Below are 8,793 nucleotides of genomic sequence, written 5' to 3' on the forward strand. Positions count from 1 at the left end.
GAGTTATTTGGGGATTGCTTTCCCCCATGCGAGTTTGACCCTCGCGATTGCGGTTGAGGAAAGTTCGGAGGTCGGATTCCTCTTCGCCTTGATCGGTAGTTCCGGCCGCCCTTAACACATGTTGGCTAGAGTCGTGTGATAGCGATGAATGGTGCGGGGAATTTTCACAACCTCTGCGGTGGTACGAACCACCCCACAAAGTATGGGAACCTCCCACACGATGATGATCAGGATCGTTTTTCTGACGGTGATGAGAATCGCCCCTTCTAGCACTTTTATGGGGGTGTTCCTATGACGTGGCATGAGACGGCTCGGGCTGTGACCTTTCACTGAGTCTTAACGCCACGGGTATTCTACTCGGGACGTGGTCGGTGTTTGCCGACCCTTTAGAGCCTTTAGGCTTGCTGTTCGCCACTTGCTTACCCTTCTTTCGATGCGCTGCAGTGCTCGCGGCTTGGGCTATTGCCCTTCTCCACTCTTTCGCACGACCTGCAGGCGTTTTTGGCTGTTGCACAGCCCTATTTGATTCGGGTGGCATGCCCCGGTCCAACCTTTGGTTGACCGTTTGGAGAGTATTGTTGAACCTCTCCAGGTAGCTCATGATGGCAGGGTCAAGTTGTGAACTTGAAGGGATATCCCTCGCGACATTTTGTGGAACTTAGGGCACCTTGGGAGAAGTGTCCTCCTATACTTGGGGGATCTCCTCAGCACCATGATTGGTTTGCTCAGGTTTGAATCGACGAGCCATTTACTGTTGTAGGACCAGTTAGTCAGAGATTCTCCTGATGAAGGACGAATACTAAATTAGGCCCTCCTTCTAGCGCCAAACTGTTGATGCGTGATTTTGACACCAACTAAACGCACGTGTGAAATGCTGAGCTAGCCCAGAAGACACACGTGAATAGGGGATTGAGAATGTAAATGGTGGCAAGACAATGTTTAAAGTTATTCGGATGCTTAAAAAAGCGAATCCTACGTCTACTGATATTGTATTTATATTTAAAGGGTTAGGTCGTAGCTTAGCGAGCTGACTCTGGAGTATTGAGAGTACAAATGAGAGAGAGAGAGCTATTATAGAGCAAACTTATCTAATCAAGAGTAAAATAAGCGAATCCCACAAACGGCAAAGAAGCTCTCTATTTATAGTGGGATACATTGAGGTAATCATTACTGAATCCGTAAAAAGGGGTCAGGTACAGTGTAAATCCTCCTTTGCGTCCCGTTATTCACCTACTCGTGTGATTTCCTCGCTTTATGCAAGGATTGGACACGTGGACGACCTCCAGCCTTTTGTCAGTCTGGCGCGCACCCACTGCACTTACAGGAGCATGCTATTTATGCCAGCACGCGATGTGGCCGCGCCTGAATGGCTGCAGGATCTGCCTAGACTCTGACCACTTGTGCTGACTGGGCCCTATGTCAGCCCTACTTTTCCAGGCATAACAAATGTATGTACAAAATTAAAAGATATATTCATAGTAATTTCATCACATAAATTTATAATTATTTCATAAACTAAATAAAGTTTTTAAGTATCAAAATTAAATTGAATATAAAATAATTGTTCTTAATTATTGTCATGTTTGTTTATGTAATGTAGATGTTTGGATAATACTATATTTATAATCCAATCTCACAAACTTTTTCTTACAATTATGATATGATAACTTATAAATAGGTTCTACCTGCTCACTATGGGTCCTACTTGTCTAATTGCGAGCCAATCAATTGGGAGTTATCACGTTGAAATTGTCAGATAAATTCATAAGATTGGGTTGTGAGTCAATCTTTATTAAAAGATTTTTGAACTTCGGACGAACATTTAAGAGTTGAATAATGCTGTATTTATAACTGAGTCATATAACAAAACAAAAAAATTTATAAAATTCATATAAAATGACTACTCTATCTTATATTTTTGTCTAATTATATGACTCAGTTATATACTTAACATTTTTCTTAAAAGTTTTATCTAAGAAATAAAAAAATCAGTCAAAGTTTGTTAAGCAAGCCCAAAACTGGAACACGAGGCTAGATACTTAGGTAATGGGTTGCGCATAAGCTACAACCCCAAGTCTATCTCCAAATGATAACCCAGCAGCCCAATACTTGAGGTTTCACAAGTTTAGTTATTATTTATTTATTTTTTATCATCGATAAAGGTCTCACAAGTTTAGTTATAAACCTCCCTGGTAAAGTAGGGATGCTCCTTAGTTTCTTATAACTTTTTTTAATTTTTAATTTAGATTTTTCTGTTTTAGTTCTATTTTATTTGCTCCTTAAACTTTTATTTATATTTTATTTTCCTTAATTTCGTTTCTTTCTCATTTTTATGATAATTTTAATAAATCTTTTTGGTTTATATTTTTTTATAGTAATTTCATTTGAAAATAGTTCTATATTAACGGTAACTAACCGTTTTTTACCTTTTTTGTGTATTTTTTTATTCGTTTTAGAAAAAGTAACCCATTAATTAATAACTAATACAAGACACTTTTAAAAGACAATTAATGAAAATAATAAAGTTAATTTATAGTAATACTTATCAAAAGACAACCTTCTTATATCACTTAACCCAAGTGGTTAATTTAATTAGGCAAAGAAGATAGATAACACTTGTATTGATACCTAGGTAGACTCATTTATCATGCAATTCAGATCATATATTAAAGTATATATCATTTCTAATAAGGAAAAAACCATAAGGATTTCAAGTAATTTAATCAAATAAAAAACATAAGTATTAATTCTAGAGTGTTTGACAATGAGATTAATTTTGTATCACACACATCAAATTAAAACATCATGCACTTTTTTTTATTGAAATCTGAAGAAGTTATAACATAGAAAGGTCCCAACTCCCAATCATCATACTAGTATTCCTAGTAGTTGTAACATTTATTTCATTAGCATAACAAGCCATATTCAATTGCTAACGATTGAATTTGTCTCTACTTGGGGAACTTGGTTTTTCGGTTGATGGTTCACTTTTTCGATGGCTCGATGATTTCGGTGTAGAAGATATTTCGTCCCAACACTACCATGCTGAATCAATTGATGTTTTAAGCTTTTGAATTTCCTCATTGCTCAGGGTTAACTCTTTCCTAAGCTTACTACTTGGAGTTGTCACATCCTTTCTGGTGGTCCGATCATAGAAGCCGAAGCACCAAGAACGTTGGCACACTTGAGGACTTGGGCCATTGGAGTAGAGATTAGAGCTCGTTACAAAGAGAAAATGGATATCAGAAGAGTACTTCTACCAATATATATAGACTATATTACAACTTTGAAGAATTCAACTTTAACCCAAACAAGACAAGTCAAAGAAAATCTATGGATCGTGGTAATATTGTGATAGGGATCCACTCTGAAATTGATAAGAACTGAGTTGGGCATTGGAAATTTGATAGGAATTGATCTGGGTAGTGATCTTTTTGTGAGCTTCGGTTATTCTTCTTGGAAAACCAGCTTGGAAGGGTGATTAAACCCTTATAAACTACGTGTCCACAACTTTTTCCCTCTCGATGTAGGATCTTTAACATATTGTTGATCATATTTATTATATTTAATAATTATTAATTACATTTAAAGATAATATAAATACTATATTAACTTTTTTTGTATTTCATGTTTTTTATGGCATACAAGTGGGAGTGTCAAAACGGGTTGATGTGTTGTGTCAAATAAATTTTAATGCAAGCCTGGTTCATTTAATTATTTCTGTCAAAGGTGGTCGCAACCCAAACGAACTCATTTTTGGCATTGAATTAGATGAGATTTAATTGTATTAAAAATGGTATGGTCATTGATAGCTTGACTTAAAACCAGAGGTCCACGTTTCTCATGCTGTAGAGGTTTCTTAGTTAACACCCCTAAGGTTTAGGAAACAAACAAGAGACACATATAGTTTAATAAACCCATATAATTTATGTTGATGCTCGATTTGCGCACCAACCAATTGTCACGTGGGTGACACTGTTTTATGAATTTTATGCTCGTGACAATGGATGCCTTTTTACAGAAATAAATGAAAGGGGGCTTTTTAAGTGGTTCGGATGCTAAGGTAGCAAATCCTACATCCACTGATTTTGTATTGATGTTGGTGTGGGTCAGGTCGCTAAGCGGACTGACGTACAAGAGAGTTAATAAAAGAACTTTGCTCTTACTTTTTACAAGAGAGAGAGTTATCTCTGGGTAATGAATGAACCNTAGCCGTTGCTGTCACTGGCGCCTCTAGCGGCTTCCTTCCTTGAGGCCACTAGAGGCTTTGTCTATTAATTTTTATCTTTAAAGAATTGGGATTGACCAGAGGGTGGTTACTGGGGATTACCACTATCTTACTCACAAAAGCTCTTATAAAAATTCCACTATAATTCTTTCTAACAGCTAAGTTATCTGAGAAAGAAGATACCGCTCTCCACATTGGGGCTATGGCAAAGTCCTGTAAATTTGCTGGAGAACTGCTTCGTAAGCTGGATAGATTAGAGGATTTAGTTGTGTGAAATAAATCTGGCAATACCGCTTTTTGTCTTGCTGCTGCATCCGGAAAGTTGGAACTTGCCAAGGACATGATAGTAGTTGCCAAGAAAATGGTAAAAGATGGAAACTTAGAAGAGGAAGAGGGGGAAATTACAGAAGTTGTTAAGGAATGGTAAAAGAGAATAATGGAGAGTACTTAGCACAGGTGAAAGGTAATAGCGAACAGTCACCACTTTTGTTGGCAGTTCTCTTCGGCCATGAAGAAATGGCATATTGGCTTTATTATCTCACTAAAACTTCCTTAAACCATGCTGATCGTATCGAATTGCTTCTTGCTTTGATAAGAACTGGTTTTCACGGTAAGACTACCAATATTCTTTACATTGTTTGACTTTAAGTACCTAAAAGAATCATCTAAAAATTTCATATATAATATAATGTGATTAGGTGAATATATAAAATTTGCAACAACAATAATATATTTAATTATTTGTTAATACCACATTAATTACAGTATAATGATGTAGGTGATATAACTTGTCAAATTAATCAATTACCTTTTTTATATCACATTGTTTGGGACAAAGATCAGATTCCTACTTTATAAGTGTTACATTACTCAACCTTTTGAATTTAATTAATTAATTAGATTTGTTATCTATTATTTGTCCATTTACTGCAACTACATTGTGTTCCACCATTTAAGGCAAGCCCTTTTGTTAATTAGATTAGTTGAAATAATATTGAATGAATATTTATCATCTTATCATACATATCATCATGTTATTTATGAAATTGGATCAAATACATTATTCTATTATGACACAAGTGGTAGTTTCTTCACATCTTAGAGAGAGTTGCTTGATCTTTGTGTGTTATAATATTAAGAAAGATATATAGTTTCTCAATAATGGAAAATTTTAACTTGTTTTTAATTTTTAAAGATTCACCTCTAATCTTTGGTATCTTGTGAGGGCACAGAAATGAAGATTATTAAAATATATATCGTAAAATGTTCTTACTCGTGTTCTAAAATTAATATACAAAAAATAATTAATTGATTCTACATTACCATGATGATGAATTTTTTCTTTCCAGAATTGGCGCTGCAATTGCTAGAGGAACACAATGAGTTAGCTAAATGCCTTGGCACAATTGCCTGTTGCCAATCAACAAGGAGTTTGGAAAAGAATAAAGAGATGTTTCAACCGATGTCAGTTTTCTCCAATCTTTAAACTCTTCACCATGCCTTGATTAGCTGTGCTTTTGTTTTGGATTTTACAATCTAAATTTACATTGTCATGAATTGTGATTTAGCTGTGCAAATAAGTAAAAAGAAAGAAATAAAGGGAGAAATAAGCAGTTGTGTTGGGCCATGAAGGATTATTTGCTTGCACACCACATTCAGATTACTAAATTTCCTTATTACCACCAATATATATCATATCAGTATTCTATTGATACTTTCTTACTTTTATTAAGACATAAGAAATAGTTTCTATCTTCATTTGTTGATATTTGTTACTTTGTATCTTATAATAGATATTAAGAAAGAGTTTCTCACTTTTGTGAAGATTTTTAAAATTGATTCTAATTTCTAAACATCTGACCTTTGGTGTCTTGTGAGGGCACATAAATGAAGATTAATAAAATATATATTGTAATATCGTGTTTCTAATGCTCCAAAATTAAGGTACGCAGTAAAGGTTAATTTATCAATTCTACATTATCCATGATGTTGATTTTTGTCTTCCCAGATCATACGCTGCAATTGCTAGAGAAATACAAAGAGTTGGCCAATCAACAAGGACTTTGGGAAAAAATCAAGAAATGCTTCAATCGATGTTAGTCCTCTCTAATCGTTAAACCCTTCAGCACACCTTGATTAGTTATATTTCACATTTTAAATTTATGCAATAATTAAGTTGTTAATTTATCTTTCACATTTTAAATTTATTGAAATATGGAGAATCATATTCTTCCCTGTACTTTAAAATGAACTTTGGTTATCTCAGCTTAATTTTTCTGTGAAGTACTAAAGTTGGTTCTACCAAACTCCCAGTTTTATGCAGTATTGAAAAGCAGTCCCCAGAAATGAAACTACTCCAACGCATTTGGGAACTAGCTACATCTAGGCCTGACTTTGATAAGAACTCATACATTTTAGAAGTTGCTCGAAAACAGATATCTGTTGCTGCAGAACGAGGAAATATCGAGTTTTTAAAAATACTTATTCGTGAATATCCTGATTTAGTATTCCAAATTAACGAAAAGAACTGTAGCATATTCCATATTTCTGTTAGGTATCGTCACATGGATATCTTCAGACTTATACATGAGATAGGTTCAGTCAAAGATTTTATAGTTCTTCCCAGAACAGATGAGAAAGGCAACAACATCTTGTATTTGGCTGCGAAGTTGGCACCATCAGATCAGGTCCATAGCGTATCAGGAGTAGCACTGCAGATGCAGCGAGAATTGATGTGGTTTGAGGTGATTATCTACACTACTTTTTTCTGTACAAAACTATTTCATTGGATCCATATTTCGTAAAATTTATATAATTGTAGGAAGAGAAAAAGCTTATAAATCCATTGGATGTTGAAGCTAAAGATAGGGATGGGAATTCAGGGGATTCTATAGACGTTGAAAATAATCAAGATGGAAAAACTCTTAGAGCTTTATTTAGTCTGGAACACCAGAAATTAAAGGAGGAGGGGGAGAAATGGATGAAGGACACGGCAAACTATTGCATGGTTGTGGCAGCACTTATTATCACTGTGGTTTTTGCTGCAGCTTTGGCGGTACGAGGTGGCACCAATGACGAAACAGGGACTCCTCATTTCCTTAAAAAAGTTTCTTTCAAAATTTTTATTGTATCAGATGCGATTTCACTGGTATTATCCACTTATTCCGTAGGAAGTTTCTTATCCATTCTCACTTCTCGCTACGCAGAAGAAGATTTCCTTGAGTCGTTGCCAAGAAAGTTGCTTGTTGGACTTGGAACACTTCTGTTATCAATAGCAGCAATGACGGTAGTGTTTTGTGCAGCTATTTTTATTCTCTTCAAAGATGGATTGGTATGGATTCCCAATCTTGTTGCTACAATTGGTTCTTTGCCAGTAATCTTCTTCATTATACAACACGTGTGGCGTTCAACCCAGTGGCGGATCCAGGAATTTCACTCGATGGGGGCAAAAAATAAACAAAAAAAATTTGTGGGGGCAAAAGGTCAAAGTCTTATAGGGGGTAAAATGCAAGCAAATATAAATATTTATACAATCTGAAGTTTTTTAAAGTTTGAGTGGGGGCCGTGGTCCCCACTCGTCATTAAGTAAATCCGCCACTGGTTCAACCAATGTGAGTAGCTCTATCTTCAAGCCAGGGAATGGTACTCTTTTCTCCTAAAACGGGAAAGCAATGAAGTCTTAGAAGAGGAGATAACTCAGTGTCTTCAACAAATAATGCTGTAGTTCGGGTGTATGCTTTTAAGATTTATATAGTTGTCCTTGTCCATCAGAACACTACTATTTCGTATAAATAAATAGAAGGGACAAGCAATGTCTGGTATTTGAAATGCAGGTTAGGGCAATGAATAATGTCACAATTCTAAAATTTATTGTATTATAACTTTTTGTATGACAATAAGGGGTAATTCTTATTTTTACCCTTCAGTTTCCCTATATTAAAAGTTCCAAGAAAGAATTGAGGATAGATGCATCTATGCATCAAATGTGAAAGAAACATTGAATCGATGGGTCTTTGAAAGCAAAGGGAAGAGATTTTACAAAGCAAATATTTATTATTTGATTTGAGGTATGCATGTCTTAATCGATTTTATTTTTTTCTTTTTCGCCCTAAAACTCAGAGTAAGAAATTAGAAAACGATGAGACAAATTATTGATATACTTCATTCAATTTTAAGAGGAAACAAAGATAAAAAAGGAAACAGAGGAAACGAAGGAAAAAAAGATAAAAAAAGGAAACAGCATTAGATGCCTTGGCTCAATAGCCTGTTGCCAATCAACAAGGAGTTTGGAAAAGAATCAAGAGATGCTTCAACCGATGTCAGTTCTCTTCAATCTTTAAACTCTTTACCATGCCTTAATTAGCTGTATTTTTGTTTTGGATTTTACAATCTAAATTTCCATTGTCATGAATTGTGATTTAGCTGTGCAAATAAGTATAAAGAAAGAAATAAAGGGAGAAATAAGCAGTTTTGTTGGGCCATGAAGAATGAATGATCATTTGCTTGCATACCACATTCAGATAACTAAATTTCCTTATTATCACCGATATATATATATATATATA

The sequence above is a fragment of the Pistacia vera genome, unplaced genomic scaffold (assembly GCF_008641045.1).
Source record: "Pistacia vera cultivar Batoury unplaced genomic scaffold, PisVer_v2 Contig223, whole genome shotgun sequence".
NCBI lineage: Eukaryota > Viridiplantae > Streptophyta > Magnoliopsida > Sapindales > Anacardiaceae > Pistacia > Pistacia vera.